This window comes from Cupressus sempervirens, chromosome 1, assembly GCF_028749045.1.
Source record: "Cupressus sempervirens isolate cs-2001-9-10 chromosome 1, ASM2874904v1, whole genome shotgun sequence".
NCBI classification, from domain to species: Eukaryota; Viridiplantae; Streptophyta; class Pinopsida; order Cupressales; family Cupressaceae; genus Cupressus; species Cupressus sempervirens.
Genome location: NC_143118.1, coordinates 825,915,968 through 825,936,505, shown reverse-complemented (window position 1 = coordinate 825,936,505; position 20,538 = coordinate 825,915,968).

Here is a 20,538-nt window from a genome sequence, read left to right as displayed (position 1 = left end):
TCTAGTTCTCAAGCATTCAAGTTTTAAGCCTTAAAGAATCCATTCAAGCATTCATCCATTTAAGATCAAGGATTCAAGAACTCAAGTAATGGAAGAATTTTCTCTTCAATCTATTCAAGATCATGTGGTACATCTTCTACATCCATTCATCTTCATCTTCCTAGTCCAAATACATTGGTGAAGTCAAGCGCATTACATTTGATTCAAGAGATCCATCTTTGTAAGTTGAATTCATAGATTTACTTTACATTCATGTTATTTCAATCCAAGGTTAATTTCTAAAGTAGGGTTTTACTAAGGAAAACCCCTAATTAACAACAAAAACCATTTTTATTATTAGTTGCAGATATTGAATCAACAAGCATATTGTAGAGTGGAGTACCCTTTTTGGATTTATTCAAAACCACAAAAGAAGAATTAGCATCTGACACAATCAAATAGGGTAGCACTACACCCCTGATACACTAGTTCACCCCTAGTAGATTGTCAAAATAATTTTGGGTTTCATCTATCAAATAGTTTTAATCTTAGAGCTAAATATTTCCTCCCCCTTTTGATTATAATAACAAGGCTAAAATAAATTTCAAAGGTGATTCCCGCTTTTGTATAGTTTATACCTTCACATTGAGGGTCTTGAAGGAATTAGACATCCCTTTCCCATATTCTTTCTAGATCTAGTTTATATCAATGCTCCTTGTTCACTCGATTAGCACTAATCTCTCTAGACTTAGTCATCTAAAATTGGGATTGAAAGGTTTATCTTCCTTATCTTCCCATTTTATAAATCAAACACTCACAGATAAAAATAGGCCATGTGATGAACTTATGTCTTATAGCTTTGATTCACATTTCCTACTACACATTTATTGGTGAACCTGACTTATGATATTTAGTGTTATCTTCTATCTATCTTTTCATTCTTTATTTTTTATTGGTTTGGAGTTCACATCATAAGGTTAGATCTCTTAGTATTTTCTTGCCTTTTTGGTGTATGATCCTTACTACTTTTAGTCCTACTTATAAAATTCATGTTAGGAGAAGTCATAGACAAGTGACTCTTTTTTATCCAGATTATTCTTCTCCTCTTCTCTAAAACCTTAGTGATAGTATGGATTCTCATGATCCTAATCCTTCTATGGAGCATGAATCTTCCCACTCATCTCATGATGAGGATAATGCTTTAAGAGTTCCTCCTAAACAATTTGATAAGCTTGCTACTAAGATTGATAAAATTCTTGATTGTCTTTTACAATAAAATCACAATATTGAAAATATTGTTATTTTTTATGCTCTTGAAAAAGTGATCTGTAATGATGAACATGGTGTTAATATTTTGTGTGGTCTTTCTCACCTTGTCCATACTCATTTTAATACTTTGAATCAAGTTTCTTCTAAAGGAGGGATGACTTTTTTGGAAATAGAGATGGAGTAACTGAGAAGCGAGGGGTGAATCAATTACCACAAAAAAAAATCCACAGATCCTTAGATGTCTTAAAATATAGTTGTTGTTGACACTCGGTAACCACACAAATAAATGTTGAAACTTGATAGATTTTCTATTAACTTATTAAGCATTTAAAGTGATTAAATTGTATGCATAAAGGAAATAACATGAACATAAGAGACACCATATTTAATGTGGAAACTCAATATGGGAAAAACCACCAAGTAACTAGTCACCAATTTTGACTCTTCTAAAGTGAGCCCTGTTAGGAGCCAACCCTATTAAAGGTTACAAACCACACTGTTCGGTGTGGCCCTGTTAGGGGATTTAATCAATCTGTAAGGAGTGGCCTGGTTGGAGGTCTTAAGAACAATTCAACTGAATTGTCACCTTGTTAGAGGATTTACAAAATGGCTGTTAAACCAACTCTGTTAAGAGATTTTGAATCACCATTACAATTATTAGAAAGAAACAATGAAGTAATCTGAAATATATGCAACTTATCTTTTCTGAATACAGATCTCTGTTCTGCTTCACTAGATCCTCACTGATCGAATACAACTTTGCAGCTCCATAAGGATATCTAATCCTTCCACAACATTCGCTCATATATTCAATATTTGCTCATTCCATTTACATCCATACATTTTCACTCTTATGCATCCAAACTCTTACATATACATGAATTCATAACTTGACCTTTCATATATACCTTATAGATTGTCAAGTTGGCTCAATTACAAGTTACAACAACTGAAAAACATTAAATCAGTCGGCTGCAAACATTGCACAAAACAATTAAACTTAATTCTTTAGAACAATAAAATTCTTCGCTGCCCGACCAAGCTCGGTGACCACTGCTCCAAAATGGTTTCCCTAATGTTAACCAAGTGAATCTTGATAAACACTGCAAACCTTGCAACTTCCTTTGGAGATCGAGTTAACTCAATAAACACTGGCCTTCCTTCGCTTACCGAGTGAGCTTGGTAAAAGCTAACTTTCTCTTCGATGATCGAGTGAACTTGGTAGACATTGGCTTTCCCTTTGTTAACCTTGGGAGCTTGGTTAACATTAACTTTCTGCTACAAAATAATTTGATGCCCAAGTGATTTTAGTAAGAGCTTACTTACTATGTAATGTTCAGGAATGCTTGGTAGTCACTATAAATTGCTTTTCTAACCATCTGAGCTTGGTAGACTCTGTCTGATGGCTGATATGACATTTGTGTAACATCAAAGAAAATACACAATTAAAAATTGTATCCAATAATCTCCCTCTTTGGCATTGATGGCTTCACAACATGTCATAGTACAATGAAATTTGAAAACAAGTTTTTTCTCTTATATGGCAACACAACATGTCAACATAACAATTCTCCCTCTAAGATAGAAAACTCTCCCTCTTACAATAATCTCCCTCTGTGGAGGAATTACATAGAAAACTCTTTATCTTAAATAAATTTCAAATAGATATGATAGTAAAACTCTCCCTCTTTGATAACACATGCAAAAGACAAATCAACTCAAATGAATTTCAGTGTACCTTTAGTACTAATTCATATGCAATATTTCCTAATTATGTTGCATCAACTGATAGATCTTCAACCTAGTATGAGTTGATGCATCACTAAAACTTCATTTTAGTGAACTTTAGATAGGGGAGTGACCCCTAACTTACCTCTTAGAACAAGAATGCATCCTTAGGTAATGGTTTTGTGAATATGTCAAAAATTTGTTCCTTTGTATGAACATATTCCAATCTGACCTCCTTATCTTGCACCAATTCTTTGACAAAATGATATTTTATTGCAATGTGCTTGGTTTTGGAATGTATCACTGGATTCTTAGATATGTTGATTGCACTTGTATTATCACAGAACATAACAACTAGTTCTTTGATTTCCACCTTCATGCCTTCCAACAACTATATAAACCAAACAATATTAGAACAGTTTATTGCTGCAGCAACATACTCTGCCTCTGCTGTAGACTGGGATGTACAATTCTACTTTTTTCTTGTCCAAGAAACCAACCTCTTTCCAAGAAAGAATGCACCTCCACTTGTAATTTTTCTGTCATCAAGGTTTCCTCCCCAATCAGCATCAGTAAACACTTTCAAATCCAGATTACCTCCAAATTTGTACCATAAACCATAATCCTCAGTTCCTTTCAAATATCTCATTATTCTTTTGATTGCCATTATGTGATTTTCTCTTGATTTTGCTAAAAATCTTGCTACAATAGCAACTACAAGGGCAATATCTAGCCTAGTATGAACTACATACTGCAACTTTCCAATCATAGATCTATACAATGTTTGATCTACTTCTTTTGATTCATCTTCCTTGGTAAGTTTTAATCCAGTACACATAGGAGTCCCAACTGGTGTACAATCTTCCATTCCAAACTTTTTCAATATCTCATTGATGTATTTTGATTGAGTGATGTAGATACCATTTCTCAAAGAATTTGATTTCACCAAACATAGACATTTCAAATTCCTTGTTCATTTGTTCTGAGAATTCTTTGCAAAGATCATCATTTCTTGTGAACACAATGTCATATACAAATATCTCTTCTAAAAAAATCTTATCATCTGATCCTTCCTTTATATACAAGCTACTGTTATCATTAGTTCTTTGAAAACCAATATGAATAAGATAGTTATACAATCTTTTATACCATGCTCTAGGGGCTTGTTTTAGACCATACAATGCCTTGTGTAATTTGCAGACCATGTTCTTCTTATTTGGATCAACAAAACCTTCAGGTTGTTCAATGTAAACCTCTTCATCCAGTATACCATTGAGGAGTGCTGACTTGACATCCATCTGATAAACTTTGAATCTTTTGTGAGCAGCATATGCTAGTAAGGTTCTAACTCCTTCAAATCTTGTAATAGGAGCAAAAGTTTCTCCATAGTCTATTCCTTCTTCTTGAGGATATCCTTTGCATACTAGTCTAGCTTTGTTTCTTGATACCTTACCATCTTCATCCAACTTGTTTCTGAATACCCACTTAGTTCCAATCACATTTTTGTCTTTAGGTCTAGGTACAAGAGTCCATGTCTTATTTTTTTCTATGTGTTCTATCTCTTCATTCATAGCTTCAATCCAACTATCATTTTCCAATGCATCTTTGATATGTCTAGGTTCAAAATCAGCAAGTAAACAAGTACCTTTCAACTTATTTCTTGTCATAGTTCCTTCAAATTTATCTCCAATGATCTAATCTGCTGAATGATGTCTCATGACATACTTAGCTAATACAAATTCCTTTCCTTTTGAATGAATTTCATTATTATCCTCTTGCATTTCAACTTCAAGTTCTATCTATTCTGGCTCAGTAGATATTTTCTTGGTAGATATTGGCTCGAGTCCTTCAGACTCGGTAGAAACTTGCTCGGTAGTCACTGAATTTAACTCGGTTTGTTGTGGCTCAGTTTGAAATTCCTGTAATTTGGTTGCAGATGACTCAAGAGTAGGAGATTCTTGATTCTCTGATGTAACTGGTACTGTATCAGGTTCAATGAAGACAAACCTTTTATAATTTTTTGGTTCCCTTTTGCTTTCTTCTTCAGTCTTTTCTACAAACTCATCAACTTTCACATGTGCACTTTCTATGACTTTATGAGTAGACAAGTTCAAACATTTATATGCCTTACTTTTGCATGAGTATCCAAAGAATATACCTTCATCACCTTTCACATCAAATTTTTTTTTTCTAGATTCTTTCAAAATGTAACATTTACTTCCAAATACTTTAAGGTAACTTACATTAGGTTTATAGCCATACCATAACTCATAGGGGGTTTTGAATGAGTCTTTCTTTAGCTGTACTCAATTCAGGGTATGAACTGCAGTGTTGATAGCTTCCTTTCAGTATTTGATAGCAATGCTCTTTTCAATCATTAAAGCTCTTGCACAATCCATGATGGATCTATTCTTTCTTTCAGCTATTCCATTTTGCTAGGGTGTTCCAAGGGATGATACCTATCTTTTGATTCCTCTTTCAATGCAAAAGTTATTAAACTCATGTGAAATGTATTCTCCACCTCTGTCTGACCTCAAGCATTTTAATCTTTTCCCTATTTCCTTTTCTACTCTGGCCAAATACCATTTGAACTTTTCAAATGCTTCTGATTTGTTTCTTAGATACATGACTGTCATCATTCTTGAGTAATCATCAACAAAAAGAATGAAGAACTTTTCTCTAGTATAGCTTTCAATTCCAATGGGTCCACATAAATCAGTATGCACAATTTCTAATATATCTTTGGACTGATAATTTTTACTTTTAAAACTAGTCTTTCTCATTTTACCAATCTGACAATTTTTGCATAGACCGACCTCAAGTTTCTTTATGTTAGGAATGCCTCTTACTTTCTTGAATTTGCTTATCTTTACCAAATTATCAAAATTTACATGACACAACCTTTTATGCCATAACCAAATTTCTTCAACTTGAGCAATGAAACATGAACATTCACCTAGTTCAAGATAGAATAAGTTACCTTAGTTTGAGTACTTGATCCAATCAGCTTTCCTTTGCCATCTAGTAGTCTTGCTTTACCATGCATGAATTCTACTTTGAATCCATTATTGAGTAGCTATGCCACACTTAAAAAATTATGCCTTAGTCCTTCTACCCAATAGGCATTATCACATATAAGTTCTTTAGTTAGAGAGATTATCCCTCTTCCTTTTATATAACAAGGTTCATTGTTACCAAATCTTACACTGCCACCATCGTAGTCTTCAAAGTATTCAAACTTAGTTTTGTTGCCAGTCATGTGATGAGAACAACCACTATCTATGATCCATGTATTATTTTTTCTCATATGAGAAATGAGTGCCATTTCCTCATCATTATCAGACTCATCTTTCACAACAATGTAGACAATTTCATCTTCTTCTTCATCATTAGAATCATTAGAATCTTTAGCCATAAAAAATGTTTTCTTACCTTTATCCTTGAATGATCTGAAGTCTTTCTTGCCATTGAACTTGTATCCTTTCTTCTCATCTTTATTCTACTTATTTGGACACCTAGCAGCAATATGACCAACTTCTTCACATGAAAAATAGATTAGAGGTACTTTACCTTTGTATTTTCCTCTGCCTCTAAAATATTTCCTTGCTATAAGGGCTTCTATTACTTCAAGATCACTGTCTAAACTTTGGTCTGATTCATCTTCACTTTTTGACTGAGATTCTTTTTTCTTTTTTCCTTTCTCCTTGAGTGAAAGCTTGGCTTCAAATGTTGATCCAATGTTCTTGGAAGCTGAAACATAGTTGTAAAAGTTGTCTAGTTCAAATGTAGTTAATCTTCCAACTATGGCCTCTAGGATTATCTTATGATTTTCTTCACATCTTCTTTCTTGAATTGCAGAAACTTTGATTGCATAAATGGGAAGTAGAGTTCTGAGAACTTTACTTTTAACTGTCTCTTCCTTGATATCTCCTCTAGATGCTTTGATTGCACTGACACATGTTTTGACTCTTTCAACATATTTTGCAATGTTTTCATCCTCTCTCATTCTCATTTGATCAAATTGTCCTCTTAGACTTTCTGCTTTGGCTCTTCTAATATTATCATCTCCTCCATAGATCCCTTTCAGCTTTTCCCACATTTCAAAAGCAAATTTGCAATCCTTGATATCATCAAATTCTTCATAACTTAGAATAGATGCTATATCTATCATCATAATGTTGTGGGTCTTCTTTTCAGCAATATCATTGAAAGATAGTGTACCAGCTGGTTCTGCATATTTTTCATCGAGGTATTTTAGTCATGCATCTCCAACAGAAGCTAGATGAAGTCTCATCAACCCTTGCCATGCTGAGAAGTTGTTCCTATTAAGTCTTGGAATTTCCCTTTTATAAGACATCTTGATCTTTGTCTTAGATCCTTGAAATCTTATCCTGCAAGCACCAAAAGCTCTGATACCAATTGTTGGAAATAGAGATGGAGTAACTGAGAGGGGAGGGGTGAATGAGTTACCATAAAAATAAATCCATGGATCCTTAGATGGCTTAAAATATAGTTGTTGTTGACACTCGGTAACCACACAAATAAATGCTAAAACTTGATATATGTTATGTTAACTTATTAAGCATTTAAAGTGATTAACATGCATGCATAAAGGAAATAACATGAACACAAGAGACACCAAATTTAATGTGAAAACTCAATATGGGAAAAACCACCAAGTAACTAGTCACTAATTTGCACTCTTCTGAAGTGAACCCTATTAGGAGCCAACCCTGTTAAAGGTTACAAAACACACTATTAGGTGTGACCCTATTAGAGGATTTAATCATCCTATAAGGAGTGGCCCGGTTGGAGGTCTTAAGAACAATTCAACTAAATTGTCACCTTGTTAGAGGATTTACAAAATGGCTATTAAACCAACTCTATTTAGAGATTTTGAATCATTGTTACAATGATTAGAAAGCAACAATGAAGTGATCTAAAACATATGCAACTTATCTTTGCTGAATATAGATCTCTATTCTGCTTCTCTAGATCCTCACTAATCGAATACAACTTTGCAGCTCCATAAGGATATCTAATCCTTCCACAACATTCGCTCATTCCATTTACATCCATACATTCACACTCTTATGCATCCACACTCTTACATATACATGAATTCACAACTTGACCTTTCATATATACCTTACAGATTGTCAAGTCGGCTCAATTACAAGTTACAACAACTAAAAAACATTAAATCAGTAGGTTGCAAACATTGCACTAAACAATTAAACTTAATTTTTTAGAGAAATAAAATTCTTCGCTGCCTGACCCAGCTCGGTGACCACTGCTCCAGAATGGTTTCTCCAGTGTTAACCAAGTGAATCTCGGTAAACACTGCAAACCTTGCAACTTCCTTCGGAGATCAAGTTAAGTTGGTAAACATTGACCTTCCTTTGCTTATCGAGTGAGCTCGGTAAAAGCTAACTTTCTCTTCGATGACCGAGTGAACTTGGTAGACATTGACTTTCCCTTTTTTAACCTTGGGAGCTCAGTTAACATTAACTTTCTACTACAAAATCCTTTGATGCCCGAGTGAGCTCGATAAGAGCTAACTTACTATGTAATGTTCAAGAATGCTCGGTAGTCACTATAAATTGCTTTGCTAACCATCTGAGTTCAGTAGACTCTGTCTGATGGCTGATATGACATTTGTGTAACATCAAAGACAATACACAATTAACAATTGTATCCAATAGACTCATCATGTTTCTACTCTTGAGCCCATTAACTAGCCATTATGCCTGTTTGTAGCATATCCACTTGTGTTCCTCCTATTATGACTGCTTATATTTAGGTATCGAATCATCTTGGAAGTCTCCTTGTCCCTTCTTTTCCTATGAGTGTTCCTCTTCTTTCATTTCCAATTTTACAAGCTTCATATAATAGTGTTCCTTTCACTTATCCTAACCCTTCTACTATGGTTCCCTATGTTCCACCTATAGTTTCTTCCATTCTAGTTAATTCATATGCTTTTTCTAGTGTGTCAAACATGTATGCTCCATTTGCTCCTTCTAATGATTTCACTATCCTTGGTTTCACTCAAATGGTATCTTCTTTGCAACAAAAACTTGCTTCTTTCACTCAAACTAAGTGTTCAATGTTCCTAAATGTGATATAGGTAGTTCTTTGTATTTTTACATTATCTATAATGTTGCTCCTTTACAAGTTGATATGCCTTGCCTTGACACTTACAATGGTAAAGGTGATCCTATAACACATCTTAAGCCTTTCAAGGTTCTATGTAGTGAATATGCTCATGAGCATAGGATTTTATCTAAGCCATTTGCTCACACTTTCCATGAAAATTTTTCACCAGCTTATTATATTAATTTATTTCATAAAATTACTAATGCTTTCATACAGCAATTTCAAAATTCTATTGGTCTTTCTATTTCAATGACTAGTTTGATGTATTGTAAACAAGGTCCTAAGGAGAAAGTGACTAATTTTATTAGTATATTTAAGCATTTTCATGTGAAAATATCTTATCACGTGCCTAATATTTATATAAAACAAATGTTTATTGTAAATTGACAAAAATACGGTAGAGATAATATTCTACTTATTGACTTTACCTTGTGTTTACAACTTTGTACAACACTTCATCATTATCAATTATAAGTGAATAAGTTTGCGAAAACCACTCTAGTGGTTCATGTACTTGTTAATAAGAGTGATGTCACACCTAATGTTAACAAAATCCACAAACCTACCAATTATGTCAAGATCAACAAAACTGTAAATATAGTAGATGATCAAGTAGTTATTGCTTCTCATAGTGTCACTACTTCTTCCTTTGTTTCTCAGATGAATCATAAGTTTACTTCTCTATTTGAGTCTCTGCATTGTATTATGACTAGGTTGGTTAGTGCCAATATAATTACCCATCCTCCTATTTTCCTTCTACTATGTCAAGTCCACATATTAATCCTCAATCTTTTTTTGAATTCCATAGCTAGCTTGGACATGATAAGAAAGCTTGTTATTCTTTAAAACATAAGATTCAACATTTGATTGGTGCTAATTCTTTATCTGTTGAGGATCAAGATAGTGGGAATAAACCTATGTCACATCCTAATCAAAATATTCAAATCTACATGAATCCTTTACCTCAACATACTACAAAAACTATTGTTTAGCATCCTTCTTCTTTTGTTCCTCCTGAAGTGAATGTTGTGTATAATACCTTATGCCAAGAGAATGATAATAATGTTAATGTTGTGGAACATATAGTTCAACCTCAACCTCCACCTAAGGAAGATAGTCCCTCTACATCTAATGATCAACCTAAATTGAAACATAAGCACTAGAGCTCCTTCTATCTCATCCACTAATGTTGATAAGTTTAAGGCTTTGAATTATCCTCTTTATATTGCTATCAGATTGCTCAATATCCTTCTTATGGGTGTCTTTTTTATCCAAATTCTATGGTTATCATCATCATTGAAGAACATATTTATAATAAAGTGAAACAATGTGACTTCTATGACTCAACTGATACTTGGATTCAGACTTGTAATGGTTCCTTGTATCCCTTGCATGGTTACATCTATTTTCCTATTGATTTGTGTGGTAAAGTGATGAATTGTACCTTTTTGGTTATTCCTACTTAAGATTAGTTTAAGGTGAAGCTTGAATTAACATGGATTAATGTCATGCAATATTTTTCTTCTCCTATTTATCAATGCATTCCATTTCCTTATGATGGTAAGATTAAGAAGATTAAATATAGTCTTTATCATCCTTCTAGACCTTGACATTGTGTTTCTCTTGACTTCTTTTGATTTTCTCTTCCTACTAATCCTCCTACTCATTTGGATTGTATTTTTTGTTTATATCAATAATATTTATGTCAAAATATTACCAAATTAAGTAAGCCTCTTGGTCTTTTTCCTAGTGTGGTTCCTTCTTCTATGTGTTTCCTCCTATTATGGTTCCTTCTTCTAAATATTAGCCATATATTGTTCCTCCTATTGTGTCAAAAAATCTAAAGAACCTATGGTTTTTTATCCTCCTTTTTCTTCTCAAAAAATCTCTATAAAACTAATCATAACTGACATGCTCAAAAATGTTGAAAGAATTTTCAAGCTCATACTAAAGCTTGTATGAATGCTTATCACAGTACCATGTCTATTAAAGAGGTTAATGATATGCATATTCCTATTTTGGATTCTATTACTATTAATTTAGATGAGGATGATACTTTAGATGATGAGTCTGAGATTATCGATATTGATGTTGATTTACCTAACATGCTTCCTATGCAACTTAAACTTACATCTAAACCTAAGCATAGTGACTCTCCCCTTTGGATTTAGCTCTTTTTCCTACTATGTTGGAAATAGCTCCTCTTGTAATTTATCTACCTTCTCTTATAACTATTTACCAAAATGGGGGAGGAAGACAATATGTTGAAGTGATTGATCTAGCATGGTAATTTTTTGTGTATTTGTTTTTTGTTATCTACTTCACTTGTATCATGTTTGTTGAATGTATGTTTAGATTTCTAAAAATGAACCTTGTTATTCCATTGACACAAGGTTATAAATAAATCACTATGTTGTGACATTCTTCTATTTGTATCTTACTTCTTTTATTCATCGTTCTATGTTATGTTGTATATGTTCTATTGTTTGTACTTGTATCCTTGTGTTGTCTTCTTGGGTTTGTGGTACATTAGCACCAATTCTATTTTATCTTCATGATGATGGTCCAAAAAGACTCTTCTTCATAACTCTTATATGTATTCAAGGTATTTTTTAGTGGCTAATATTTGTAAATTGGATAATTTTAGAATTTTTTGGCTACTAATTTGGCTAATAATTTAAGATTTTATACAACCTAAATTGCCAAAAAAAAATTATAAAATTTAGTTCTAGAGTATTTAAAATTGCTCAATAAGTTATTTTATTGAAAATTTTAAACTCAAATATTTTCCACAATATTCATTACATGATTAGATTTGAGTCACCAAAATATAATATATTACTGGAGAAATTAAATTGAACTGACCAATAATTATTAGTTACTTTAGGGATATATCACCAATATTTAGTTTTCACTATTGATTTAAAGTATATGTAATGATCCTCATAATATTCCACGAGGTAAAAAAAATGTTCAATTTAGATTTGTAATATTCCATGGTGATTAATGAGCTTCCTATTATTTTTGAGATTCGTCAATAGTTTATACAAAAAAATATGATTTGAAAATAATCACTAATATTAATCATATTTAGAATAAAAAATTGAGAGATTCGCCAATAGAAATAATTTTTCTTTTTCAAAATGGTGAAATATTTGCCAATATTTTATATCTCTTTTTAGAGGCAGCTTTCTTAAAGTTTACCCTATATGCATTTCTTTTATTTTTTTCTAATCTACTTCCCTTGGGAGATGATCACATGCCATACTTGATATAACATTTACATATTATCATATGATCATACTAACCCTAGAGTTAGTATATCCCTTTTGTGCTCTTGCACATTATGTTTTTATTTCCCTTGATCTATCTACTAATGGGGGTATCTCATAGTGGAAATTTCCTTTGATGATTTTATGTATACTTTTTTAAATTCATTACTCCTATTAAAGTGTGAGCAATGACTTTGAAGTGGGGTCATACACTCTGCATGTTCTTACATTCTAATCATGGGGTGGTTAATATAGATTTTGAGTCTAGTTTGGGGTACTTTAGCATTAGTTACTTAGTATGCTTCCTAAGTTAGCATCAAATCTATGCATTACTACTTCATCCTTATCTTTTAATGCATATAGTTCATGAATCCCTTTATGGATCATGCATGATCCTAAAGCAAAAATTCTCTATGCACACATTCAATCCAAGAAGTGAGCATCCTTGACATTGGGCCTCTCTTTCCTTCACATGCACATATGTTAAATCTCATCTATGGGTATGAATAAAATTTTACTAGAGTTTTGTACATGGGTAACTTATCCTTGCTAAACCTTACTATATTGATACATAGAATGTTGATCTATGAGTGGGTCTTTTGATGAGTTGACTAGCGGGTTACCAACTTGTTACACTATTTCAATGTCATATTTTGTAGTATCTCTTTTTGTGATTCATGGTAGTGTGGGCACTGTACTACAAAAAAAATCACTCTTTCTTTTCAGCCAGTGATCTCTCTCTCTCTCTCTCTCTCTCTCTCTCTCTCTCTCTCTCTCTCTCTCTCTCTCTCTCTCTCTCTCTCTTCTTATAATTTGGGAGTTAGCAAAGTCTCAATCCCTTGGGTGCTTGATTGTTTCTCTCCTAGATCTTAATAAAAGTATCTTATACCTAGATCCTCTCACTAAAGTGGGGGCTAAATCCATCATATTACATTACAATAAATTCAATGTAATGAAGGTTTACCACACATTTAATGCAAAATAATCTCTCTCTCTCTCTCTCTCTCTCTCTCTCTCTCTCTCTCTCTCTCTCTCTCTCTCTCTCTCTCTCTCTCTCTCTCTCTCTCTCTCATTTCTTCTTCCCTTGCATGTTCTTTCCCCTAGGTGGAATTGGGGTATACCATAATGGTTCCTCTTTAAATCTCCTATTTTCATGGTGATAAGCTCAAAGTAGGATCTATTTCCCCTCTAGGTCTTTTAGTTCCATCCACCTCTCTCTTAGAATCAACTCTTGGCATCAAAATGGGGCTTCTTCAAAATTTGGGCATGATTTATGGATACTAAGACCTCTTTGGGATCCCTAGATTGTCCCCATAGTTTGTGTAAATGATAATCAGGGGTGCACTACCTCCTTGATGCTTTAGTGGTGTGCTACAACCCTGATGGGCTAATCAAGGGCCCAAAGCACCCCTAATAAGGCCCTATTTTGACCTCCTTTCTTCAAGTCTCATATTTCAAATGATTGGGTATTAAATTCTAGGATCTAGTCAACCTTGTTAAGTTTGTAGTTGTAGTCAGATTGATTCAATCATGAGATACATTGATGGTAAATCATCATTACATAAATATTCTTATATATATATATTACATATATTATATATTATATATTATATAATAATATATATATATTATACATATGGTTATTTATATTATTAATATATTAACTATACAGACGTATCTCTTTATGAGACATGTCTCCTCCTCTCATATTTATGAGTCTTAAAATCTATAGTTGGAAAATATTAATTACAGTAGTAATGTTAGTACATTTGTAGAAAATGATCCTTGTTACTCAACATGGTATCAGAGCTTAGTTGGATCCCCTCTTTGCTATAAGACTAGGAAAAATAATAGATTTTATCTATATGTAGATCTAAAAGGTAAGAATCAACAAGCAAAAATGACTTATATGATTGGCACACATCCAATCTAGAGACGTCAATTTGTTTGTATCAGAGAAGCATGCACATTGAGGCAAGGTTGTCAATGGTTGAGATCTTAACCCAACCTTCTTTGTGCTAGTGATCAAATTGGTTGGCCAATCTAATTTCTTGGTTTGTATGTAGAATGGAACCTATGTGAATAAAACATGAGACAAGAATTTGTTACAAACACTTTAAGGTGAAGTTTGTCAAATACTACATAGATGCTAACTATAGGACTAGAAAATGGGCCAATATCTAACATACTATGAGAAAATCACAAACTCAATAAACATACATTGATACCCTCTAGCCTACCATGAAAGATAAATAAATAAATAAAGCAACACGAGTTAAAATTCCCCACTTGTAGCCCCCATGCACTTCTTTGTTCTCCATATGATGTAGCTCCAATTGCCTATAATGCACACAATTAGGAAGAAAAAACCTACGATAATGATATGAGAGTAATAGAAGAAGTGATTTGAATCCTAAAGAGACTAAGAATTTAGAACCTCAAGCCTTAGGACTCAAGTGATGTGAAGGACCAGAAATGAGAGGAAGAATGCTCAATTTATAATCAACACACAAGATGAGAGCATTGGACTTGTCACCTTGGATATGCGACTTGGAAAGAGATTCCTTTGAGAATCCATGACACAAATGCCAAATGTAGGATTATATGATGCTCAAAAGTTTGACATGGCTAAAAATGGTGGAGGATCTATGATACATCATGTGACACCTCAAACCCATTTAAATTCAAGAATCTATGACAATGGAAGCCAAATATAGATATGCGTAAGGGAATAAGGATATATGGATTATGACATATATTAGCCAAGTGTAAATGGAGAATCCATGATGTGTCATGCCTATGTATCATGATGATGTCAAGATTATGTCAATATTATGTGGAATATCTGAATTAAAAATCCATTTATCCATACAAATAGAAATTTGGAATTTGGAAATTATGAGTGGAAAATGGGACTTAGGAAATTATGAATTCCCATAGTTTGAGAAGATGAATCAATTAATCAATAAATTATCAATTAATTGAAAAGGTTAGTTAGGAAGAATAAATAGCAATGCGAGATGAAAATGATTGGGATGACATAGGATTAAATTATGGGTTATTTAATCCTATAGAGAAATTTAGTAAATGATTGGGAAATTTGATTAAGTAGGTGTGATAGTATCCTTTAATGAAAATGTGACAATTATGCAGATAAACTAGGATGGTGATGGGTAGACCAAAGCTATGGTCAAATTAATTGATTGCTTAAAATTGATAATATGCCAAAGAAACATGACATGAATTGAGGACACATAACATTTAACTAATATCATAAATGCTATAGGATCGAGATTAAGGGTAAAAGCACAGATCTGTGTCACCGTTTGTGATATCAAAACCTATTTTGGTCAAATTTTATTTCTCTATCAAAACTCAATTTTATTCAAAAACTAAAAATACCCTTTTATAGATCTTAGATTCAATATCATCATTATATAAATTTTTGAGTGTTTTGATTAGTTATAATATGTTAGAATTTCAAAATATTATAAGTTGATATTTCAACATTTCAGAAGATGCTCACTTAAAAAAGTGAAAAAAATAGTAAATCATACCAAAAAAACAAAAAATATATATTTATCTCTAGAGGAGAGAGTCCTCTTCATGAATATGTAATTTTTTGTCAAGAAGGTGTAGATTTGATTGGGAAGTTTTGACGGGAGGAAAAAACTATTGGCTTCTGAGAAGGTCAAGCTTGAGTACTTATAACAAAGAAAATATAGATAAAAAATAATTATTTCTTTTTCTATGCACTAGATATACATGTCATCTATAAGATATATTCAAATCAAAACAAAAAAAGATGATTTGCATTTTTTTTTTTTTTACGAGAACTACACCCTATATTTTTTATAGTTAAAAAAGGGACTTCAAAATAAAAGAAATGAATAAATTCTTACTCAATTTTTTTTAAAAAAATGATAGGCATAAATTTCATCCAATTCTACACATTTTATTAGTTTACATCATTTTCAAATTCTAAACACAAATACCATTTTTTTTGTCATTAATGTTGAACTGTCGCATTTTGATATCACATTTCTTCATAAAAGGTGACAGGTTTGTGCTTTTACCCTTAATTGATATGGTTGATCATGATAACATCGACAAACATTATCATGTTATGAAATTGATATGATAATGCCATGATTTGACATTAAGAGACTTGAAAATTTCAAAGATCAGATGATGTGAATGACAGTTTGACCTAGCATTGAGAGTCGTGGTAGTACTAAGGTTGAATTGATAGATTTGATAGATTGATAGATTTCTAAGGCACTGAGAGCCATGAAAATGCCTATTATTGGAAAAATGATGATATATTTGGGATGTTATGCATGTTTTGGGTTTATTAGACTGATTTTGGGTGATTCTAGGTAGATTTGGGGTGATTTTGGGTTGATTTGGGGTGATTTTGGGTTGATTTATGAATGATGTGAAAGAGGATATGAATGGTGAAGGACATTATTGAGATATAGTCAAGTTTGGCCAAAATATCAAAATTAGTGAAATGAGAAAATGGGATGAATAAGTATGAAAATGTGATGAAACCATAGATGCAAACCATTTTTAAGTGTCTACATTTTGCCCCTCTTTGATACAATGGAATTTAGAGCGTTATGTCAAAGAATAACTGATGAGAAAGCCATAACAACATGCCCTAGTAGAGATGATATATGTGGGTTCCCCCTTGAGAAATTGACTAAAATATGTGTATGATAGGTCAACTTATCAATAATGAGAGGACAAAGCCATGGCAACTGACATATTACAATTAGGAGCTCAAATGTGAAAGTTATAGGGTCCAAAGTGCAAAACAAGGATTGAATTAGGGGCTCAAGAGGAGTTTCAGGGGATACCATTCAAGAATGTAAAAAAATTGTGAAAGTTATAGCTCAATCCATTTACAACAATGATATGAATGAAATGCAATTGATAGATTGCAAATTGGAGTTGAAATGAAAAAGTTATGGGCTCTAGAGTGCAAAATAGGGGTTCAAGGAGCAGTTATGGGCATCTAAGTGCCCCAAGTGAAGGCACACTTGGTGATGCCAAGTGTTATATGATAGTACCAAGTGCAGCCTAGGTGCACTTGGGAAACCCAACTATGCTCTTAAAGTGCAAACTATGCCCCAAAAGGTTCTAAGAGCCAAAATCAGCCTGACTGAACTCAAAATGACTTGAAACATAGTATGCATGCCCAAAACCATGGAAAGAGATCATAACATGGGTTAAATTAGTTGAACATGGTAAAATTTTGACAAAATTGGTCAAACAAAGGTTAGAATGAGGTGAGACTTGGTGGAAAGTCATAGAAGGTTGTCAAACAATGTATGAAGATGCAAGAATGCAAGATGAAGATGATTTGGTGTATCAGAATACATGATCATGGTGGTGGATGAAGAGATGAATGATAGAAGACTAAGGACACTAGATGAGGACTAGTTAGAATGAAGACCAGTTAGAATGAGGTAAAGAATTGCTTTTCATAAAGTGCACTATATGTTATTAGACCTTTATTTTGATGTGGCAGAGGGAACGCAACACATCATGGCATAAAGGACCAGAGCGCAAATGAAAACCGTTTGGGTTAACAAGCACAATACAGAAAAAAAAAATGACCTTGTCCTTCCTGAGGCATATAGACATGTCTTAGGCTCTCAAAGGGACATTTTCTAAGAATAAATTAGTTTATTCTCATAGATTAGTTTATATCATTAAGTGGCATAGGAACATGATCGAAGAAAAAACAAAGCAAAAAATAAATCACTCACTAAACAACGTGAGCCAATAGCTATTCTTGTCCATTATTACTTTCCTTTTTTAGTGTTTTAGGTTTGCAAATAGAGTTTGATAGTTTGATCATGTGATAGCTTTATTTTTGTATTTAGTTGATAGGTTCATAGTGACACATTGGATTGATTGTTGGTTCACATTGCTCAGATAGTGCGATTGTCATTGAAGTGTAGTGCTTTGAGTTTCAGTCTACGAAAGTGCAAGTGTTCAAGTAAAAGGGATGATCATCCACAATGAGTATTTACAAGGTTTATTACAAATTTTTGGTGGGTGTTGTGATTTTTAGCATTTTTGAGGATATTTGATGTTTTTGTGTTACTCATTTCTTTGGGACATTTTATGATTTTTAGAATTTACTTGAGGATATTTTATGATTTTCAGGGATTTTTTCAAGATATTTTATGGTTTTTATGAATTTTTTTAGGACATTATATGATTTTTAGTAAATTTCTTCAGTTTATTTTATGATTTTTAGTGATTCGTTTAGGATCGTATTTGAACTTTTAGGATTTTTTAAGATTTTTTCAAGATCATATTTGATTTTTTAGGATTTTTTCAAGATGTTTTTAAGTAAATACAAGTGTTAGCTCCAATCTAATATGAAATAAGTCCAATGCATAATGTACTTAGGGATATTCCCCCAGTTCAAGTTCAAACTCATGCACTGTGTAGGTAATATGCCCCCAGACAAGACACTGACTATGTACAAAGGCAAAATATAGAGTATGTACAGACTAGTGATGCTTGGGTAAGATAATAATGGACATTAACTAGTCTATGGGCCATGACCAAGGACTAGGGATGTCTTGCAATATGAAGGATATAATCAGGAAATGATAAAAGGTGAAAAAATTAGATGGAATCCCAATAGATGGAGGAGCAATAACTGATTACACATGGCACCTATTTGCCAGGTTTTCAAGTTTTCCCAAAGCACCTATTTGCCAGGTTTTCACTTTTGGCTAGAATTTTTCTCTTGACTCAAATTTTCATGCCAAGATGTTTGTTTTCCTAGTTATCATCAAGGCATCCATTTTTTCATGACTTTTTGCCATTTTTTTTTCTATTTTTAGGAATTTTAGATAGAATTATGAATGTTGTTGATGATTAGTGAGAAGAAATCTATTGTTGATGTTGCTAGCTAATAATCTCTAGATCCATGATTGACCATAACACAGGATTTTTTCTAAGTCTATAGCTAAAATCAAACCACTAGAAAGGCCTCAAGATATACTGTCATGTATCATATGTAAGATAGTGTCTGCCTCTCACAAATCAAGGCATTCGAGGATAAATGGGTCAAAGGATTCTTGGTATGTCATTGATGATGATGTGCTTAAAGGCTTGTGGGATAGAGGTTGTATTTTGGTTATCAGACAAGTTAGGTAGTAGGATTTGGGTATAAGTACCTAGATATAAGGAATGATTAGGAGGATTGAAACCAACATCTTCCCACATGAAGGCTGATCGAGATAGCTCAAAAAGACTTTGTGCCATGTTGAACTCTAGAACACTAATATTCATAGCATCAACTTGTTCATTTTTTATCCTTGGGAGTTTCTTAGCTTTTTCTTTTTTGTGGTCTAATGGCACCTTTTGGTTGTCACCAAGAGACATTTTCTTGTCATTTTTTTCTTTTTTTTAGTTTTGCATCTATAAGATGGAATTGACTCCCCAAAATATGCCAATGTGTTCTCTTTGTGAGAAATTGCTTCTTTATGATTGTCAATCATAATTCCTTCATAGATTTCAAAGTCTAGTACAAGAGTACCATCATTGTGGAATCAATCAAAAATTGCCAATCCACATTGGTCCTAATCTAATAGTTCAGGATAACTTGAGGGGATGTCATCATTATTGTTGAACAAACTTTGGTCAAAGGTATACATATGGATATCAGATTCAATTTTATTATTGGGGTCAACAAAGACATGGTAAAGTGTATAAGGATTATTGATTTTAGGTTGGGTGTCCTTAGATGCCTTTTCATAATTCAAAATATGCATAGTCTCACGTGTAGGTACCTTAGTACTAAGATGACCTATTTGTAATGGTTTGAATCAAAGCCATAAACTAGGAGGTCATCCTTTTGTAGTGATAGCTTCAATTATTCCTTTTTCTAAGATCCAAGACTACTACATTAGTCATAGCTCTTTTTTTTTGCATGATAATAAACCCAAGTCCATACTTATTAGGAAATATAAGAGTGGGTTCTTTTTCTACTTCTACTTTCTCAATACAAATCAATATATTCTCATAGACATGTTCTTTAGGTAGACCACCTCTACTAATGAAATTGATGGAAGTATAAGTTTGTGTACTGATCTAAGAATGT